The sequence below is a fragment of the Anarrhichthys ocellatus genome, unplaced genomic scaffold (assembly GCF_004355925.1).
Source record: "Anarrhichthys ocellatus isolate YVR2014 unplaced genomic scaffold, GSC_Weel_1.0 scaffold7, whole genome shotgun sequence".
NCBI classification, from domain to species: Eukaryota; Metazoa; Chordata; class Actinopteri; order Perciformes; family Anarhichadidae; genus Anarrhichthys; species Anarrhichthys ocellatus.
In genome coordinates this window covers 3,483,704-3,493,951 of record NW_022280037.1, presented here as the reverse complement: position 1 = coordinate 3,493,951, position 10,248 = coordinate 3,483,704, and positions in this window count along the sequence as shown.

The following is a 10,248-nucleotide window of genomic DNA, read 5'->3' as shown; positions in this document are numbered from 1 at the left end:
ACACACACACACACACACACACACACACACACACACACACACACACACACACACACACACACATTTGTGGTGTAAATGCCATTTACTATACACTAAAAGTTGATCTTCCATTCAGCCCAAGGACATTGCTGCTGTCTCCCGTTCTCCCCCTCCTCTACCCTTCCCGACAGTGGGCCAATGACAACATAAACACAGAAAAGGCAATTTAGCTCCCTCTTTTAGAACTACTTTGAAAATAAAGGAATTTTAATTATGGACACAATGAAAAAGAAAAAAGGACTAAAAAGGGAGAAAACATTCACGCACAGTAAACAAAGCTGAAACAATTATCTTCTGGTGACCAGTCGGTGTTTTTAGAACAGTCATTTTAATCTTTTATTTACTGCAAAGAGAGAGAGGGGGAGCGAGAGAGCAAGAGACAGAGAGCGGAGAAGAGGGTGTAAGAGAGAGAGAGAGGGAAGAGCGAGAGGAGAGAGGGGGGAGGGGTGAGAGAGGCTAGGGTGAAAGAGAGAAAGATAATATGCATATATTTAAAATATCCCCACCCTCACAATCAAAAGATGCTTTTTTTTATTAGAGAAACAATTTTGCCACACACCCGGTTGGAGGAGGGGGTAGTTTGTCATTTTTTGTTGGAAATTGCTTGCTGTCAACCCCCAAAGACGACATTGCATTTCTCCATTCATCAGTGAAAGGGAACGGAGTGACATTGTGAGTTTTCTCTGGTGGGATAAAGCCAAACAACAACAACACCACAATGCAATGTGATGATGGCAGAGTGATTTTAGACACCGGCATAAATGAACCTAGGAGTAGCCTTTTGTTGACTTGTGGTGGAGTCATAGAGCGGCAGGCAGGTTATAATAGTAATTGACAGGTAATTGACATTCACATGATTCAGATGACCTAGCAAGCACAATACATAACATGATGTTTAATGGTCAATTTCAGATGAGAAACACCTTCACTCCCCCGTGCAGAGAATTACAGTCCTGCACTGCTAAGTGAAATGATGAGGAAGAAATCGAGGCCTGTTCAGCATTTTGGACACGGTGACTGTTGGCTGGGCCTTGTAATTTGCAAAGGAGCTGTGTTGTGGGACACCAGTGTAAGTGAAATATAATTAATCTATCACATCTATTCCAAATGAGCCATTGACACCTTCCCTTTGAAGCTGTGCTGCTGCGTGGATGTAGATGCGTATCAGCTGTGTCTGGCCCCTGGGTGCCTCAGATATAAACATTCACTCCACCGGATGCTGTTATCCTCTATAGAGTGACACTGATGCGTTATGTGGGATTGACCAAGATAGCAAGGCAAAAGCTACAAATCTCCATTTGCAATGAGGAGAAAATTCCATAGGATTAATTTTCTGTATAAGACCCCTGCCCAGACCCCCAACCCCCACCCTGTCCACAACTTCAGCTGTGCAGCCCAGTGTTAAAAGACCCCGAGGAATACTGTCTTTGTCATCCTGCCGTTTGGGGCCGAAGAATAAGAGAAGTTTTAATCCCCATTGTCCACGAGTCTGGTGGGGGGGTCGGCGGCTGTAAGATGATCCAACCGGCCACACTAATCCCTCCATACCACTTTCGCCTTCACATCAAAAACCCCCCCACCCTCCCACAAAGCAGCGGTCTTGTGCGTTGGACCCCAATGTGCAAATTCTAAAGAGGAAAATGGAGCAAAGAAAAAGTTGCAACAACAGAGCAGAATAGACTTAAAGACAGTTGCACAGAAGATAGGGTGAGCTCTGGGGCGAGGGTGGGGGCATGGTAGGCTCCATCGCTGCGAGAACACACGCTCCCTCTGCTGCCTCTCTCCCCCTCAGGTCGGGCCTCGATGCTGCCGCAGTTGCTCTTTTATAGGTCTCCTTGGCAACCAAAATGTTTCCCCGAATCCTCCGTATTTTCCATTTTCTAGAGAGACTACGAGCCAGGGGGAAGGGGACAGGTGCCACTCAGCCGAATGCACATGGGCTTACCGTTGTACACAAATACCGACTGTGATACACCATATTGTTTCTTTCTAAATCCTGCTGGATTAGCCAGTAAAACAAAAAGGCAGCCAAATGTGAACAAACAGAAAAAAGTGGGGATTGCGGCTTCCAAGGGTTCTCTTTGCTGGTGGATCAAAAGTGATTTTTAAGAAATCATCAACAAAATGTGAATCTCATTTCAGGCTCCTTAAACAAGAGTTGCCTACTTGAATATTTTCACATGGGACAGACTGGTCGTGTGCCTTTGTAATCACGCTGTAGTGATTCAGGATTTTGTACCAAATTGGATGTCTTTTGAGCCATCTCTAGAAACTGAATTGCATCAGAAATCTCCCAAAAACGAACTTAAAAGAATGATGATGATGATGAGACTTGAATGTGATATGAGACATCTCAATGAAATAGGGTTCCCTTCCTTATGATGGTTGGAGCCACTAAGGCAAGAGGAGGGAGAAAGCAGTCGAGGGCCGGAGCTCAAGGCCACTGAAGTCATCGGGACAATTCACTGTGTGGCCTCTGGGGGTACACACACACTCACGCACACACACACACGCACACACTGGAACTGCTATGATGAAGTTCACTATAATAGAGAGTGTGTGAGGAGTCAGGGCGGGGCGGGGAGGGAAGACACAGGGGGGTGGTGAGTGTGTGTGTGTGTGTGTGTGTGTGTGTGTGTGTGTGTCTGTGTGAGGGAGCCAGGAGACAGCCGTTTAAAATTCTGTTTCCTGCAAGTGAGGAGGCTAATCCTGCCCCCATAATTCCCTGCAGCCAAAGTACCCCTCCTTCCTCAACATCACCACTCCCTTTTTCTCTATCTCGCTCTCCCTCCATCTCGCTCATTCTCGCTCTCTCTCTTAGTGCACACTCCATGAGTGACAGCACAATGCCCAGGCCCTCGCACGCTTATCTAACTCTAGCAGATGGTCGACTTGGATCAATGCACACACGCCACGATCAATGACTGAGATAAAGAGCAGCAGGGATTGTACCCTCTCCCTAGCTCCCTCTCTCCTTCTATCTGCCTCCCCTCATGCCCATCCCGTTGCCCCCTGCCCAATTGTTTCTCTCTGACGCTCGTTCATCTGCATCTGCACTGGCACCTTCCCGTCTGCAGGCCCTCTGCCGGTGCCGAGGTCCCGCTGATGGCAGGGGTGCCCGATGTGCCGTCTGCTGCATCCATCCACCTCCCTCGACCTGCTCCCTGGGAGGACTCTGAGCCCTCTTTCTATCAGGCTTATCATGAGATCACTGCTTCATCTCCTCCTCGCCCACCCTCCTCAACATTCCTTACTCTCTTTCTCTCCTACACTGACTCTGGCTGTATCTCACGTGTTAATCTCTCACGGCTGTACTCATTCTCTTCAGCCATACAGGGAGCGTTCTGCTATTGACCTTCTGTGCTCTTCTTGAATGCACCGTTTACCATGTAGTTGCCATCCTCTGATGACGCAACCTCATGCTCATCTCTTCATTCCCCCAAGGGATGGAATGTTTCGCTTATACATCCATATGTCCTTCAGTTTTGTTTCATCCAATGTCGCTATGTTCTGATGTGGTTCTAATGGGACGCTGAGGAGACTGAGATGAATCAAAGTGGGTCAAAGACAGAACTGTAAGGAGAAAGTGGAGCAGAAGTCTGACTGAGTGATTCCCCATCAGGAACTATGGTTGGAAGTGGGCCAGGGTGCACGCTGCTAAACACATTTAAATACGATAAGCAAAGATTGTATTCAGAAACGCACAGGGGGATCGGATTCGCCAACAAGAGTCAAAACACAGGTAACAACAACGTAAAACTGCTGTTGAGATTCAATTTTTGTTATCTCCACCAGGAGATTACGCATTCGGTCGTGTGTGCGTGCATGAGTGTGTGCGTGTGTCAGTCTGTCCTCACCTAATCTCACATACTACTGGACCCGTTAGCTTAATATTTTTTAGCTCATTTATGAATGCAGGACCTCTCGTGGTTGCAGTGATTCACACTTTTATTGACCGTTTTATATCATCATTGACTGCTGACTCCTCACTACTCTTAACTGGCCGGTCGGGGGCCACATGTGATCAACAACTGCTTCAGTCTGGACTCTTGTTTCTGCGATGGATAACGAATTGTCTCTCTTTTGATTTGGACACCATGCAATTGCATGTATGTATATAGGTATGTACTGTTTTATGTATGTGTAGCTATCGCTTGGCAAATGACAAACTGAACCGAGCGCTGACTACAACGGAGCGTGTCTCCTCATGTAGGTCGGAGGAGAGCAAGTTAGCAGTGGGTAGCAGAGGCCTGCGCTGTGGCTATACCTGAGGGAGATCTGCACTTTACTGAGTGCACTTTTCTAGTTTTTTCACTGTTATGTTGCTACAACTTTAGGTTCACTTACTTCTGCGATTTAGTGTTGCTCTTCTATTGATTTAGGGGACTTGCGAGAGACATATTAGAGGAAATCAAAGCAGCAGAGGCTGTGATATTTCCCATAATACAGCTGGAGAGTGTAATTCATTGGACCCTTTATGCTAAGTAAATGTCTTTCAAACTCCTCAGCCCTAGTTTGTTACACAGGCGTCCCGTTGAAAAGTTGACTAATCAAGCCAAGCGCTGAGATTTTTCATTTTCAACTTGAAAAGATTCCGCCCACCTCCATTGAATTGGAGTGGAGGCAGAAATCTCAGGCATGGATGTCACAAAACATGATATTTGAATTTGGGTGAAATTACCCTTTAGTTCAAAACTGGTCTCAACTGATGTGTAGTTATATTACTAACACATTCTAGAGTGACCTCAATTTTCAGCAATAATCTTATGATCAAGATGTAAGAAATGTTTTTTGACAAACAAGCAGTGTTACACTACAGCTATTAAATGGTACCCATTGGACCAATGCCTCTACTTCAACCAAAACATGGGACCATGTGACCTGTCAGCTGCATAAACTTTGCCACAGAGTAAGCTCTCCCTTTCCTTCTCCTGTGAGGAATTTGTAATTTGCCGTTGGTGATGTAATGCGGTTCATAATAAGCCCATTAAAGCCTTTCTCTGTGCTGATGGAAAACGCAGTGGCAATATGGACACCTCCGCTATTTATACCTCTCAAATCCTCATGCATATTCACACAGTGCAGAGACGGGGAAAGAGCAGGCAGACACCCTGACAAATAAGTGCCTGGATCTCATTTCTTTTGGGGCCTAAGCTATTTCAGCACACTGGGGCCTCCTCCCCTCCTCACACTATGGCCACAGCCTCATCCATTCTCTAGGGTCTGCCTGCTTTCATTTGCTCTCGGTCAACACGAGCGAGGCATGTGTGTATGAGAGTCTTTATTTGTATATGTGCGCATGTGTATGTGTGAGAGAGACAGAAATAAAGACAGAAAATTATGTAGAGAGACAGAAGGATAGTAATAAGTATAACGAGGCCTGGCTAATAAGTCTGTTTTAGTTGAGGCACAACTCAATCTGCAATCATCCATCTTTCAAGTACACCAAGCTATAGGCGTCCTAAGCGACAGTATCCCTCTTTGGTCACACTGAACACTGCTGACTATTATCTAAAGCTTTTGCCTTGCACCAACCATTCTTCAAGCTGATTGTACCACGTTTGTCTTGATATCTTCAGGATTAGTGTAGCTTCATGAAAACATTGGTATAGCTACATAGCTTTTATATACGTCTAATAAGAACTGTAATAATCATGATATTCCAACAGTGACTTCTACCATGTATGTCTTCCTCAATATGTTAAATGTGTTTCTAGTGCCAAATGTTTGGGCATGTAATGAGTGAAAAGCTGTTTGTTCACGAATAGAAACGATCCCTCTGTTACTAAAACGGTACTAAATTAAAGGATCAATATAAGACATTCAGAGCATTAATACAGCAGCAAAAAACAATATAGTGGAGAAATGTCTGCCTGAGCAGAGAATGAAGTCGCTCACCCTCTGTGTATGTTGTAATCAAAGCTTCTTCTTGCTTTGTTGATGAAGCGGACCGGCCCATGTTCGTGCATGTGATCGTGCCCCACTGGTGAGCTCACTGCCGCTCTGCACTGCGCTCATACGGCGGTTACAGCTGATAATGCCGCCCATAAAAAGCGTAGCACCCTTCAGGTAAACACTGTTAGCTCTGTCAGCAGGTTTGCCGTAGTTTGCACTGTTAGCACCGTTACCTACAAGTCACAGGCTCAGGCTTTGCCATGTTTATATCTCGTATTGTGCACCTTTGACACTGTTTTTGATGTCTTACAGACAGATGTTACAATTAAAATGAGTGGACTAATTCATTCATGGAGACCATCATCATAAAATCACCAGATAAGTGAGTATATTTTCAAAGAATATTTGTATCTCCCCAGTTGGTTTTTAAATAGACTGGTTTAGCAAGCTACCAATATGAATTACTGAAAATATAACAGAAAAATGGCGAGAAGCGTGGATAAGATTGACACAGATATAGTAGTAGTTGTTGTAAGTGAACTTACAGAACTAATTTGACATATTTCTTTGATAAACAAAAAATGTGTTAACTACACCTAAATATTTCTACTGCAGGTTCTGTGTAAACTCAAACTGACGTCAGGGAGATGGATGCGTCACTAGCTACTGATTTGGTCCAGGCAAAACAAACAAAAATGGCCCTCCTCACATCTAGAAAGAGGCTAACATGAACACGATGTCAGGTTGAATAAAGGAAGTGAAGCACATTGGCGGTTCAGTCTCATTATCAGGCTCGGTTTCAGAGACTTTGAGAATCTTTGCCAAAAGTGCATTCAAGCTGTTCTGGCAGCTCGTGGTGGCCCGACACCTTACTTAAACACTTTATTCTGTTTTTTCCTTTAAATTGCCACCCGTCTGTAGTCACTGGCGGTTGTGCTAACAGAGGGCAGCCTCACAACTATGCTACAGCGCTTACTGCTGGACTGACAGTCTGGCTGACCACACTCAGCTATTGTCACATGAGCTGTAGTCTGAAGACGCCGGTGCTCCCCCCTCTGTCCCCCTCTGTCCCCCCCCCACACACTCCTTAATCCTGCTTAATTTGAGTGCAAAGAAATTCACATGTGCCAGTAAGAACATTTACAGAGTACACTGCCTCCATTTTCCTCCCTAAAATAGAACAGAGCTTAAGCACTAAGCTTTATTGATCTTACAACTTGATAGTGTGATTAAGGGGGAAGATGGTGCCTCTAAAAAAGTGAACACTTTTAGGTAACAGGCCACGCTACACCGCTTTTAATTGGGAATTAATTAGCATAGTTGCAGATTCTGCAGCAAGGACGCCTCTGTGTTTTGATGCCTGTGTGTGAATGTGTGTGTGCAGTGTCATATACTTTTAGGGTAGGTAAAAAGCAAAGAACTCTGGCTGCCATCACCACCATTTCCCAGTTATCGTAGGGTAGAAGTGGATCTTTATGCGTGTTTATTTGTGTGTGTGTGTTAGGGAGAAAGAACACAGAGAGAGGGAGCCGTGGGCCAGAGAGATGCAGATTTGTCCCAATGGAGATTTGAACACCTCCATACTGTGGGTGGGCAGACACATGGAGAGACACAGAGCTAAGGGGCTGCACGGCCACCCGGTAGGAGAAACTCTACACCCTGGTGATGGTAGGCATTAGTTCAGCACCAGCTCTTCGGCTCACTCACACACACTAACAAACCCAAAGGCTGCAGAAGTAGCAGCTTTGATCACTGAATCACTGGCAGTGACGACACAAACACATCTACCAGTTCCATTTAACCCACTTCCACTAAATCACAAAAACTCAAATTCATTTACCCCCTCTCAACATCAAAGTATAACAGCACAAGGCTGTTTCCTCCAGTGAGGTTCCATCTCTATTTAAAAAACCAAAACAAAGCACCATTCAGTGTATGTCTATAAATATCATTTTGGAACTGAAACTTCATCTATTAGATATACTGACAAATCGAACAAAAGTAAAAACCCACACCAGGAAGCTGAGCAAAAACTGTGCCATATTTTCCTAAGATTTTGTTCACATTAAGCCAAAAGGTAAGAAAAAGGAAACTAAAAATCCTCAGTTGACAATGGCACTATCTCATTGTTTGCAATACTGAATGTAATGTCTCAGATCTCATTGGCATCTTCCTCTGGCAGCCTCACTCGCTTTCCTTTTTGTATTTTCATTGTGGATTGTTGTTTACTGGCTTCAGCGTTTTATATCAGTGCCTCTCTTTCCTCAAAACACCTACTCATTTGAGGACTGATTCATTCCAGGCTAAGTCATATTCCCAAGGGATTAGAGACATCTAATTTGGTGATATTTCTGTCATGCACACTGGATGTAGTATTCAAACAGTCTTCCCCTCCCCCTTTGCCACAAGCACAAAAACACATACAAAAAACAAATACACGTCGAGTAGTTATCTCGCATGCCAAGCTAAGTGTCTTCTAATGTTTTTGAAGAATCTCATGCTCATGTCTTTGTTGGACATCTACATTATGGTGTGATGGGCAGATAAGGGTTCAAAATAGGGACAGGAAGAGAAAAAGTCTCGGCAACATGGAGATAAGTATTTCCAAAGGAAAATCACGGTGTAGAGACACATTGGAGCTAATAGATCCAGATAAGAGGGAGAAAGTGAAAGTCTGAGAGATTTGGACAAGGCCCCAAACTGTTCAAGATGAATTTCCATGAATTCAAAAATATATCATTCTCACACCCAGTGCAACCTTACAGTTCATTTGTATTCAAACACTAAACAGACCTCCTGGTGAAAATTGATCAAATCTAATGAAAGAGAATGTCAGGGTGGGTCTCATAATATATATATATATATATATATATATATTTACATATATATATATATATATATATGATCTTATTGTTTAATCCAATGTTTCCCCAACAATTTTTATTCTCATTTATTTGTGCATCACCTTATATTATCTGGAATAGGTAAACTAGCCATTTCAAAGCGATATAGATTTGATAAATCACAACTTTGTTTTATGCATGTGTTATTGAAAACCTTTACAAATGTTAAATATTTTATAAACAAGACCAAATAAATGCGTTGAGGCTAACTCATTCTTTTTATTTCCTCTGTTTTCATTTCCCCTCATCAGTTAAACAATATGCATTTAGGCGTAGTTAACAAGCTCTTGTTTATGTCCTCTAATCAGTTAAACAAACAGAATGTAAGTTGTTTTCAATATAAGATTGAATGTAGGCTACAGTAGCCTTTTCAGAACTATACAAACTTTCAGGCTCCCTCATATAGCTTAAAGGTGTACTGCAGATAAAAATGTTAAATAAAACACGGAAGAAATTCTTCAAATTGATTTGATAAATAACATAATTGCTCTGAAGTCTAAGCACAACTTAACTGAACATAGTTCAAACCAACGCATGCTCATCTGACCAGGAGACACTGCCCTCCACCTCCTAACACATGATTATATATACTATGCGGGCCAGTCCATAGTTGATTGCAGGGGAGAGATGACATTCCTCCTCTGTGGTATAGATGTAGTGGCTCCCGAGAACACCCCTTTGGCTCTAGTAGAATGGCACAGTCCAATTGTCCAGGCTAATATACTTAGGCAGGTGTGCTGCAGCAGCTCAGTCTATTGCCAGAAGGATGGTTGGCTGCAGGACATGTCACTATTCCTGGTTGGTGGTATGGCTAATACATTTTCCGTCTTTGGGAATGACTGGTTGAAGCCATAAACACCCATTAAAACAATGTTGTTGTCAGTGTTGTTGTCCCCTTGCAATGACTTTGGGCATAAAAGTTTCAAAGATTTATTACACCAATTGACCAATTTGAAAAACATCGTTTACCATTTAGCAAATACGCATATTCAGAGTTAGATAAGAAGATCGATACCACTCTCATGTCTGTACGCTAAACACAAAGCTACAGTCAGCCGCTAGCTAACATAGTTTAGCTTATTAACTGGAAATTGGGGGGAAAAGTTCGCCTGGCTCTGTCCAAAAGTAAACAAATCTGATACCATCACCTAGCTGTTTCCCTTTGTTTCCAGTCTTTATACTAAGCTAAGCTAAAAATCTGCTGACGATATCTTCATATCTACCATACAGATAACACCCAGCAAAAAGCAAAACAAGCATATTTTACAAAATGTTGAAGTATACCTTAGGTTTCAGCATTGTGCATTGATTATTTGTCTAATGCTACATGTTAATACTTGTACTTAAAGGCAGAACTGTGGATGGTAAAAGGTTAACTCGTTTTTTATTTGGGGTGAGTGATGCCAGGGTG